This window comes from Triturus cristatus, chromosome 6 (genome assembly GCF_964204655.1).
Source record: "Triturus cristatus chromosome 6, aTriCri1.1, whole genome shotgun sequence".
In the NCBI taxonomy this organism is placed as follows: domain Eukaryota; kingdom Metazoa; phylum Chordata; class Amphibia; order Caudata; family Salamandridae; genus Triturus; species Triturus cristatus.
Genome location: NC_140589.1, coordinates 1,407,542,557 through 1,407,555,276, shown reverse-complemented (window position 1 = coordinate 1,407,555,276; position 12,720 = coordinate 1,407,542,557). Strand labels below are relative to the sequence as shown.

General features: G+C 43.2%; 1 pseudogene; it reads left to right on the top strand.

Moving 5' to 3' along the window:
• The first annotated feature begins 3,085 nt into the window (after positions 1-3,085).
• Positions 3,086-3,161, top strand: LOC146821477 (small nucleolar RNA SNORA17; annotated as a pseudogene).
• Positions 3,162-12,720: the final 9,559 nt, after the last annotated feature.

Genomic DNA, 12,720 nt, shown 5'->3' with positions numbered 1-12,720 from the left:
TCTATGCCTAAGTATTGCAAACACCCCAGACTCCAGCGCCGTACAAAGTGGCAGCACACGTGCGTGCCTTATAGATTTCAATGATTGCTTTTAATGAGCGTGAGCCTAGTTTTTTAGCAAATCTAAAAACGTCCTCCAGATTTTGATTAAAACCCCTGATCCTTGCCTCCATTAAGTGAAGCCATCAGCTTTTTGAATCAAAAAGGATTCCTAAATAAGAGAAAGTAGACACATGAAGCAATTTCTCACTGCCTATAAATCATGTCTTTACAGTTGTAGGATGTTTGCCCACCACCATAATTTGGGATCTAGCCACATTGGTCTTGAGGCTAAGGTCATTCATAAAATTGTTAAAACGAATTTAAAGCCGTTGCAACCCCACCCCGGTCTGGGACATTAAAACACAATCGTCTGCATATAATAAAGCCGGTAGCGACCTTTGGCCTATCTGAGGAGCATCCATGTGCCCATTTGTAATAACAGTTTCTAAGTCATTTATATACAGACAGAATAAAAAAGGGGCAAGCATACAGCCCTGGCAAACCCTGCGGCTCATTTTGATTGGTGCAGTAAGTTCCCCACCTGCTCCGTAGCGGACCCTCCCGGTGACATCCTGATGCACAGCTGCTATAAAATGCACTATCGCTGGTTCCATACAAATCACCAACATCTTCTCCCAGAGCTTTCCTCTCTGCACCCAGTCAAAGGCAGACATCAGGTCCATGAACCCTAAGTAAAGGGGTCCTGGCTTGGCTAAGGTATATTTGCCTATGACCAGATGCAGATTAAGGCACTGTTCTACCGTGCTCAGGCCTCTCCTGAAGCCATATTGGATATCAGAGAACTTGCCATTCTTTGCTACCCAGGCCTCCATCCTTTCTAAGATTACTCTGCCCATGATCTTACAGGTGCAGTCGATCAAGGATATTGGCCGATTACATTTGGGATCTGCCCTGTCACCCTTTGTGAAGATGGGGACTATTGTCACGGTTCTCCAGGAGTCAGGAGGTCCTTGAGCTAAATAGCAACTTAAAATATTTGTTAGAAGCAGGAGCCACAGAGATGTATTGGCCAAGAACAAATCCGCAGGGATACCGTCAGGGCCAGAGGCCTATTTCTCACAGTCTGGGTTAAGGCCCTATCTACCTCATTTAGTGTTGGGGGTGTCATAGTTGTTGCCCCATAGTTAATATTAGTACTAAAAATAGGATCACTACTGATTTTATAGAGACCCGACAAATGTTCGACCATAATGGCCGAATCAATTTTACCACTATTAACACCATTAAAATAATCTTGGTTAACAGTTTGCCAAAAAAGTTTAGAATCTCTGCTCTGGCAGGCTGTATGCAGTTGTTCCCAAGCTTCATGTCTGATTTCAAGCTTGCGTTTCACAAGTGCCTGCTTGTATTTAGAGCGCAACTGTTTTACATCTATTAAATTTCGAGGTTTAATTTTCAATGCCTTTATTAATTTATTGTGACAAAGGGTGCAGTCATCATTAAACCACCTTTTGTTGTTCAGTGGCCTAGACCTAGGTTTCTTAATTAATGTAGCATTTATAGTCTCTATTATTGCCTCAAAAGATGTTACCATGACTGAGGGATTCATGCTTTCTTCCAGGCAGTCTAAGACTTGAAACGTTGGGAGATCCACGCAAGCCATACCTCCCTGGAATCCCCCAGGTGTCTAGTTTTCAGAAATATGTGGGTTTGGTAGGTTTCCCTAGGTTGCCGCTGAGCACCGGGCCAAAAACCCAAGTGACCCCCCTTGCAAAACCAGGTCGTTTTGAGATAGGCAATTTTCCTGTCTCCTCACTACGTTGTGGGCCCTTGCCTGTCGCGGGTACTTGGGCCTCCCACACGAGTGAGGCACCGTTTTTATTGGGAGACCCGGGGGAACGCTGGGTTGTAGGAAACTTGTTTCAGCCCGGTGATGCCACAACTTTCCCACACAAAAATGTGTGAAAAAAGTGATTTTTTCAGCTAAATTTGAGGTTTGCAGGGCATTCTGGGTAAGGAAACGTTGGGGGATCCACGCAAGCCATACCTCCCTGGAATCCCCGGGTATCTAGCTTTCAGAAATATGTGGGTTTGGTAGGTTTCCCTAGGTGGCCGCAGAGCATCGGGCCAAAAACCCAAGTGACCCCCCTTGCAAAACCAGGTCGTTTTGAGATAGGCAATTTTCATGTCGCCTCACTACGTTGTGGGCCCTTGCCTGACGCGGGCACTAGGCCTACCCACGCAAGTGAGGTACCATTTTTCTCGGAAGACTTTGGGGAACGTGGGGTGGATGGAATTTTGCGGACCCATGCAGATTTCAGAGCTTTCCACCACAGAAATGTGAGGAAAATTTGTTATTTTGGACACATTTTTAGGTTTGCAATGGATTCTGGGTAACAGAACCTGGTGAGAGCCAGTCAAATCACCCCATCCTGGATTCCCCTCTGTGTCTAGTTTTAAAAATGTACAGGTTTGCTAGGTTTGCCTACGTGCCAACTGCGCTAGGGCCCAAAATCCACAGGTATGCACATTGCTAAAAAAAAGCCGGAGCCCAGTGGGATTTCTGCCGCCCTGGGAGGGAATCGGGGAAGGGGGTTTCATCCTGATATGCCCCTAAAGGGGCAGAAAGACTGTGGCTATTTTTTGTGGGGGTGGGGGCATTGGTATGACCATTTTGGGCAGCCCCCATCCCCACGCAAAAAAAAAGACTGCGTCCTCGCTGGCGCCTAGTGGGCTTTCTGCCCCCCCAGGGGGCAGATCAGGGGCCACTGCCACCAACTACCCTCCCAGGGGGGCGGAAAGACTGGAGTTTCTCTGGGGGTGGGGTGGGGGTATTGTCATGCCCATTTTGGGGAGCCCCTACCCCTACACTAATAAAACAAAAAAATCCATGGTTTCGAGTGGGCTTTCTGTGCCCCCCAGGAGGGCCAGATTGGGGGCTAGAGCTCCCATCTGCCTCCTGGGGGGCAGAAAGACTGTCATTTTTGTGGGGGGGGGGGGTGGGGGCAATGGCGTGCCCGTTTCGGGCAGCCCACACCCTAAAAACAATTGCGCAAAAAAAATACCTGGTGGATAGTGGGCTTTCTGCCCCTCTGGGGGGGGCAGATGGGGCTACTGCCCCATCTGCCCCCCAAGGGGGGGTGGCAGAAAGGCTGTAATGGTGGCGGGGGTGGGGGCATTGGCGTGCCCATTTTGGGCAGCCTCCACCCTAAATAAAATCCATCACCCTAAAGAAAATTGCACGAAAAGAATCCCTGGCATCAAGTGGGCTTTCCGCCCCCCCGAAGGGTCAGATTAGGGGCCAATGCCCCATCTGCCCCCCAGGGGGGGTAGAAAGGCTGTAATGATGGCGGGTGGGTGGGGTCATTGGTGTGCCCGTTTCGGGCAGCTCCCACCCTAAAATAAATCTAAAAATAAACCCTGGTGTTTAGTGGGATTTCGGCCCCACCGAAGGGGCAGATTAGGGGCCAATGCCCCATCTGCCCCATGGAGAAGCAGAAAGACTGTAATAATTGGGGGGGGCATGGGCCTGCCCATTTTGGGCAGCCCCCACCCCTATTTTATTTTTTTTATTCCCTGGTGTCTAGTGGGCTTTTTGCCCCCCCGGGGGGCAGATTGGGGGCCGATGCCCCATCTGCCCCCCGGGGGGGGGGGGGCAGAAAGGCTGTAATGGTGGCGGGTGGGTGGGGGCATTGGCGTGCCCGTTGCGGGCAGCCCCCACCCTAAAAAAAAACTAAAAACGAATCCCTGGTATTTAGTGGGCTTTCTACCCCCCGAAGGGGCAGATTAGGGGCCAATGCCCCATCTGCCCCCCGGGGGGGAAGAAAGACTGTAGCAATTGGGGGGGGGCATGGGCCTGCCCGTTTTGGGCAGCCCCCAACCCTATTTTTTTTTTTTTTTAATTCCCTGGTGTCTAGTGGGCTTTTTACCCCTTCCCGGGGGGCAGATTGGGGGCTAATGCCCCCATCTGCCCCCCAGGGGGGAAAAAAGACTAAATGGTGCCAACGTTAGTTGGGGGAGCAAAGGCCCTTGCCCAAGAGGCCGCTCCCCCCTCCCTGGTGTGTAGTGGGTGGATCCCTGCTTGGGGATCGCCCTCCTGTGGCAATCCCCAAGCAGGGATCCACTGGGGAGGGGTACCATTGGAAAAGGGAGATTCTCCCCTTTCCAACAATACCTCTCCTGTCTTTCTACGTGCTCAGGGGCCTGAGATAGCCCCCTGAGCACGTAGAAAGCAAAACTGAAATGAGCCTCTTGGCTCATTTCAGTTTCACTTTCACTGTAATGACGTCGGCGCGACATGCGCGCCGATCGTCATTAGAGTGAAAGGGGGGGCCTCGGGAGCTGGGGAAGCTCTTCCCCCAGCTCCCGAGGCTATTTTTAATTAAAGGGAATCCCTCTGGTGCCCGCACCAGAGGGATTCCCCAGGGAATGCCTCATGACGAGCTGGACTCGTCATGGGCACAGCGTGACTGTGCTCCATGACGAGTCCAGCTCGTCATGGGCACACAACGGGTTAATGCTCTTTTTGTGGCCCCCAGCCTCTCCTCCACAGACTCTATTTCACTTGTAATCGCCCCCATAGCTGTGGTCAAAAAGCTAGTGATTGATTGTGTAGATGGGCGATCCTATGCGGGTGACATGACAGTTTTACGTTTCCCCATTTCTCCTTACCTTGGAGATTACTGGCTTCACCGATCTGATGTCCCTATCCTTCTTGTGTAGGGTCAGGAGACCTGGTCCAGCCCAGCCTTGTCCAGTCACGGACGGGCGCAGACGGGCCCGCACTTTGCCCGGGTGCGTCCTGCACTGCGGGAGCCCCGACCACTACATAAGCACCTCCCGGCGCATGCGGTGCCGGTGGCAGTGAGCGCGCCACTTGGCAAGTAGGGAATAGTACTTCCCTGGTCATCCTAGCTCCCTCGCGGGGTCAAACTGTCAGGGATTAGTCCGATATTAGTCCGGTGGCAGACAACAGCAGGCACAAAGGAAAATGAATTTCGCTTTCTATGGATAATTCTTCTGAAAGTTTCCAGAGCATTTGTAAGTTATAGACAAAGTTTCTTTTTTGGCCATCCACATTTTACCAATATCACAGCCTCCCTCAAAATATGATCTTCCTTAATGACATCAATCCAATCCTCACTCTTACCACACACATTAACATCTACTACATAGGCAATGAAACATTCCTCAGTTTCTGACTCCCACTCCAAATCTTCTGAATCCTCAATGGGGAGTCTTGACAATCAGTCTGCTCTTTAATTTTTCCCTCCAGGAATGTACTCTACTGTAAATGTATATTCCAATAATTTCGCTGACAATCTGGAAATACTGGCTGTAGTGTGTTTAACTTTTTTTCCTGAAAGAATATTAAATAATTAACAATGGTCAGTCTTTAATACAAATGGTCTTCCCCATAAATACTCTTTAAACTTCTCCACATTCCATACACACACCACACGTTCCTTCTCAGTACTTGCATTCTGCTTGTCTCAATGTTCTAGATGCAAAACCTACAGTAAATTCATGACCACCTTCTGTTTGTGATAAAACCTTACCAAGTCAATACTCACAAGCATCAACTGTAACTAATCTGGCTCTACTGTCTAAAAATTGTTGTAGAGCTTGAGCATTAATGATCTCCTCTTGATGGTTTTTGAAACATTTGCTCACAAACAGCAGACCCCCCAATTCTGATTTTTTTTTCAAAGTACCCTAAAACATTCTGTTAAAATTAAAAAAAATCTTCAAAAATTAGTTTTTAGGGTCAGGTGCATCTACTAGACTTTTCACAAGACAAGGTTTCAGATTCACTCCCTGGTTAGAAAAAACATGACCCAAATATTCAATTTCTCTTGTTTAAAAAATACATTTGTCTTTCCATAAGGTTGCACCTCTAGATTCAAGCATATTCAAAACTTTAGTCAACACCAGATCATATTCAGATTCACTGTCAAATGGCCTCGTTGGCCCTCATCAAACCCACACACATTCTGAGCTCTCTTGACTTCTCCTTCGCTAATACAGTGGAAGACAACCATAAGGTTACCTCTACTGTTTCAATGATGCCCTGTTCACACATAACCTTTAAAATGTCTGATAATTATTTTCTGACACTTAATGGAAGGATTAAATCTTAGGTTTCACTGGTAAAACATCTTGTTTGACTTTTATAGTGTAGACAAAGTGTGTTATTTTCTCTAAGTTCTCCTGAAATACTTTCTCAAATTTTCTCTCCCACATGTTCTCTTCTCTTGTAATAGACTTTATTTTATACTTCGCAATGGTAACTTAATTACTTGAACCAGGCCTATTGTCAATTTAAATTCTGCTTGATGAATTAAACCTAAAACATTGATACCTTTACATGCCACGTATGCCTTCCCCATGATGGAAATGTCCAACAATTTGATGGTAATCCAAAAATAGCTATTCAATTCTACCCTGCTGCCTTCAAAAGCTACAGTCAAAACATCTGGAGGTAACAAAGACTGTCTGTTCCACAACTGACTATATTTATATTGATCCACAATAGGGATCCGAGCTCCCATATCCACTAAAAGCTTCACAGGATTTCCTTCAATCCACACCTCAATTTCCGGGTCAGGTATCTGAGAAATTGTGTCCTCCTTCACACATCTCACCACTAAAACGAACTCTCTGTTCTTCCTGTTTATCATCTCCATTATCATCATACTCTTCGCTAACTACACAACATACATTATTACTCTTAACTCCTATGTACACTTTTAAAAAATGTCCTATTTTACCACACTTCTTACATTGCTGACCAGGTGTGGGACAATATTTGAATATAGAAATGTTGCTGGGTGAATCACATCTGTAGCAGCTAACTTGCCATGGTTGAAGAGTTGGAGCATTACATTTAGTCATACCCCCTACCTTTCTTAAATTCTGTAGATGTTACTAGTTTATATTCTGTAGTTGTTACTGGTTTTCCTACTACCTCACGTGAAACAGACACTTTATTGAGAGACTCTTCTTAAAATGTTCACATCCTCACCTGAACCCTCTATACTCTTAGCTATATCTATAGCCTTGTCTAAATATGGATTTTTGCATGTAAGCAATCGTTCCTGTATCTTCTTTGAATTGCATCTTACCACCGTGACATGAAATCCTCAAACTCACATGTCGCTGCTAAACCTTTGAAAGCAGTAACATAGGTATCTATGTGTTCAGAAGGTTTCTGCACTCTAGTAAAAAAAATCTATGAACTACCAAAGTTTTAGTTTTAGAAAAATATTTATCCAACTGAGCTATTGCAGTGTCAAATTCAACAAGATCTTCTCCTGCCATTTACTCATACTGTGGTAAGTGATCAAAACTATTGTGACCCTCTACCCTCAAATGATAGCACATTAACCCTTTATTTCTTTCTGGTTTAAATTTTGCTGTCAAGTAAGCTTTAAAAGGTCAAATCCATAACTTCCACTCCAACTGTGGTTCATCAGGTTCTTGCATAAATGGTACAGGTGGAGATATACCCTGCATATTCCCTTCCTTTGAACGAAACACAGAAAAAATATTATATACTTATAGAAGCCTGCAAATCGCTGAAAAAGTACAAGAAAGTACAAGAAAGAAATGTGCCCCAAAAATAGTGTGCAAATCGCAGATGAAGCAAGATAAATTTGCCCAAGTGTGTAAATCAATGAAACATTTTTAGAGAGAAAGAAAATAATACAATCTGCACTGTGACCTTGCCTGCAGTTCGCAGTCAGGCTAAAGTGAAACAAGATGAATCTGCACAAGCATGTAAATCAGCACTATGACTTAGTGTGCACATCACAGTTGAATTGAAACATGGTGTGCAGTACTTCAAGAATCCCACGAAGGCAGTGCAGAAATAAAAGACTGGCATACATCTCTATTGCACATGTACTTCCTGTCTGAGCGAGATTCACTTCCAGGTCACTGCAGTTATGCACCACTGGCTCTACAAGAGGATGCAGTCTTACATCTGATTGTGGTGGCTACACTTAAAGACAGAAAAACTCAATCGCCACTGATCATAAGAAATGCATAGTGCCAGTACGGATGCCATGAAAAAGCTGGCAGATGAAAACAAGAACGAAATGTGACCAGGTACCTACGCTAGAAATACATGTGGCTGGCTCTTTGATAAGGAACGCAGCTCACGCTTTAGCAGAGAACGCGGCTCGTGCTTTGTGATTGTCCAGCTTCTAGGCAACCCATTTAGAGACAGATCACAGTTGAGCGGAGGTAAAAATAAATATGTAAAGGCTTGCACAAAACCATGGTAAAGTTCCCAAGAAAAAGACATATGGAGCACCTCCGAGTCAATGACTCGCCCTAATCAGCATAACGTCTCTAACCTTCAGAACTCACATTCAAATCTGAGTCATACCACTGGTCTCTTCTGTGCTTCTTCAGTAAAATAATTACTCCCTGGCCTGGCAATAGTTTTCTTTCTTGACAAGTGCTATGTCTGTCATCCCAGGTCGTTGCTAGTTCTGTAGTAAGCACGCCAGGCAGAGGTGAAGTGGAAACTGCAGTTTAATTAGCAGATTGGGTACACATCCATCTTCAAGGGGGCACAGGAGTAACTGACTCAATGGAATCTAACTCCAGTGACCTCATTCCATTCCACCTTTTATAATGTCAACCTTCTAACCTACACATCACCACTGGATGTCTATTTTTTGGACCAGGAATGCATTTTACTGTTTAAAATTGAAGAAAACATCTGAAAATTCACTAAACAGAAGTTCAGCAGCTCCAACTTTTTGGTGAAGTAAGATCCTCGTCAAAAGTGACCAGTTATAATGTCTGGAATTTCCTCCCATGTGTAATTAACATTGGCTGGGGTCCTGTAAAATTTCAGAGGGGGAAAATGGGAATTACGTTTTTGGGGAATAACAGTGGTAATCGAACTTACCATACCCATTCCTGTAGGTTTCTCCCCTGTACCTATAGACTTCACCTGGGTGTAGTAGGTAACATCTCCAGGTGGTATACCACTCACCAGCAGTGTTTTGACGAGCCCAATGACTTCTCTTACCAGGCACATCGGAATTAATGGTCCAATTGTAATCAGGACTGAAGTGGTGGTTAGTGCACCAAAACGAAGTGGCAGAAAAAAACATATCAAAAGCAAAAAATCTGCAAAAGTTATGGCAGAAAAGCATCACAACTAATAAAGAAATACTAAAAAAAAAAGTCAGCACATTTGTCTTACATGCTAAACCTGTTTCTAACCCACTCTCAAAATAAAAAAGGGTCAGAGATTTTACTCCTGAAAAGGAAGATGCTAAATCCCTTTCTTAGGTAGGAATGGAAATGGACCATTCCAAATCTGGTTGGGATGTGGGAAAGGTGGTTTCTCCACGGGGATAACATTTGCTCTGTGGCAAATTTTAAAAAGAGGAATAAGTACATCTGCACACAAAAGAACTCCTTTCCTTATAAGCAGTTGCACTCCATATCAGTTTTTAATTTGATATTAATATTTATTTATATTGGAGCAGTGGCAACCAGACCTACATATCAAGTTCCACAGGTCTATCATCTTAGTGCAAAACAAGATATACTTGGAAATCAAATCTTCACCCAACTTATTTGGCTATTAGGAAATTACGAAGAAAACGGCTACTTAAAAAAACACAGTAACGGAATATATTGAAAGCGTCTCATGGAAATTATTTACCTGTAGTATCATTGCATTAGGTTAAACAAGTAATCCCAGAACTATACAATGACAGGCAATGCGATGGATGATACATTGGTACTATGTGAACAAAAGTGATCCAAATGGACAAATACTAAATTGCCCAAAAAATACAGGATTATGCAGTCTCCAAAAAAATGCTTAATACATTGAGTTTACTGATCTTTCCCATTGACAACACATGACAGGAAAAGTAACAAGTAATCACCACGTATTAAGGCACACGTCTTGCATGAATACAGGAAAATAAGCCCAAAATGACAAATGCAGTGATATTGAGAGAAATAAAACACACAACTATGTGATTCCAAATCTCAGTTCTTGTTTATTATAATCAACGACAAAGGCAAGTAGAAGCCATAAATAAAATGTAACAATGTAGTAAAACAGCAAGGATAAAACTGTGTTAGTAAAACCATGGACGATAATCCAAATCAATACAGTGAAAGCAAGGCGATAGTATCAGCATAAAAGTGAGCAGTTCTATTGTCAAAATACATAATATAGTTTACTGTACAAGCATAGGTATAGCTAAATAACACCATATCTTAGCAGCTTTTGTTAGTGTTCTGCCAAACAGTAATCACCATCGCAAATCCAATCCTTTCCATATTTGGCAAAAGAGCAAATAAATTGATAGCATCTTCTTTACAGTGACAACATTTTTTTCAGACCTTTCATTTCCATTTTGTTCCTTAAAATGTGTTTATCTAGAGTACATAAAAATGGAACAACTCCAAAGATGTTATATTTGTTCATCATTCCCACACCTGCCTTCAAAAAACAAGCCACCAAAGCAGACAATGTTTTAGATGTATATGTCTAAGAAAGTCATCCATCTCGCGATTGTTCATTAAGTGAATAGTGGGTCACCTTCACACAAAAAACAGTGATGCATTTCTCAGAAAGAAGCTTTAAAGTCATGCTCTGTTCCATGCCACACACTTTACAATAAATGTATTTTATCTCTGTGTTTTCGATGCTGTCTGGATTTATTAGTTTTCAAATGTCAGCTGTTTATCTAATTTACTAAAGCATTTCTAATACAATTACACTTGTAATCAAAATTTAAATCACCTTTTATTAAATTCTTGACAGAAATAAAATCATACATTTGCAGCAGAATGACCAGCACAGCTCTCTGCACTTCTTTAATTGCATACTGTCAAAAATGGCAGGCGGTGCTTAAAGAATCATGTGTTATTTTTGGCTTCTTAGTGAGAAGCAAAAACTTTAAATATTTTTCTTTGTTTTCTTGTGCTAACTGTACACTCTCAATACACACTTCACAATTGTTCCTCCCTCACGTAAAGTGCTTTGAATGACCACTGATGTAATCATGTAGAGCCACACTAAATATTGGATTGGAAGTCAGATTATATTTTTAATTTGAAGATATGCAGCTACACAAATGGTGTACCTATTTTTAGTTTATAAAAATAGGCGCTACACCCCAAAATAAAAATGTCAAATTTCGAAAGGTGAATGAGCAATAAAGATGACTTTAACCCCTTCCACACGTGGCAAATTCCGCCGCGGTGCGAGGGGGGGCGGGGCTGGGCGTGGCGCCCAGGTACTCAGGACGGCTCCCGGCCGTCATAAATCATGGTGGGCGTGTGCTCATGATGGCCGGGAGTCGTCCGAACTCTGCCCACTGATTAATTCGCCCGCACAGGCGGGGAATTAGCCGCGCGTGGGCGGGGCGGCAACGGTCGGACGGCTCCCGGCCGTCATGAGCACACGACTACCGTGACTCATGACAGCCAGGAGCCGTCCTGAGCATGGATGGGGTTAAAATTGGTTGTTGTCTCATTACATTTGCCGCACTTCAAAGATAGCTCAAGTGTCAGGCTATAGAGATTGCCATTTACTTTTCCTTCACTGCAAAGTGAAAACATTTCGTAAAGTGAACTATGTGACAATCTTGCTGGGTTGCAAGGAGTGTGAAACAAAAGGCTGTAGGGTGTAGTTTTTATAGCACACAACAACAATTTATTACCTGTAAGTAAACTGTATGAAATATTCAAACTATACCAGCAGTTAGGAAAGCCTAAATGATGCACATTTTTTTTTGTAATTCTCAAGTGTGATGGAAGCAAAGATTTTGAAGGGATGAAAAAAAATCAATACACTTGGTTATGCACAAATTAAATATTCCCTGAAAACATTTCTGTACGTTGTCATTTTTGCACTATATAATCGTAACAGTAAAAAGCTATGTCTGTGCAAATGTAGTGGTCATTTCAATGGAAAATGTGCTGTCTGTAAATCAAAGTATGCTGCCGCATGATGCTTTATTAATATTTCTGTGGCTGTGTGCTCACCAATGCATCACTAGCTGCATACTATATCCCTAGTACTCTCCAGTTGAATTAATTTGTTACACCTGTTCTTTGTGTGACGCTTGGATTTTTAACATTCCCTACGACTTCAGTGATGTAAAATTGATGGCAGCACTCCAACTCTGCAAATTGTTCCAATACCACTGCACCACTGCCTGTCTGTCCATGACATCCTTGGGCAGAAAATGATGCCAGGACTGGAAGGGCATGCATAGTTGAAAGAAATGGCAAATGTTTCCCATTTCTGACAACTACACTTTTAATATTTTGACTAGACATAACTGCTCAAAGAGGAAGAAGCTTTTGAAATGAGTTCCAGATAGAACCAGTATGCAGCTGTGAGAAGTACACATATTTGACTTACATTTTCTCCAAATATTTGTCTTTTGGTGCCTTTTTTCATTTAAACCCTCTGCCAGATTTTTGCTCATTTGGTGCAAATACCTGCACTCTTAAAGTAAATAAGACCTGAATGGGTTTTTGAGATTATGCAAAATCTACTGACATAATGAGCCTGATTGTTTGGTCATACCCTTGGTCTACCTCTGTGTTAAACAGGCTAGGTCATCAGGTATCACATCTCTATAAACTTCTACGTTCAAACTCCACCAAACTTAATGACAAGACAACTTACTATTGGTTAAAACAAGGCAGGATCTAACTT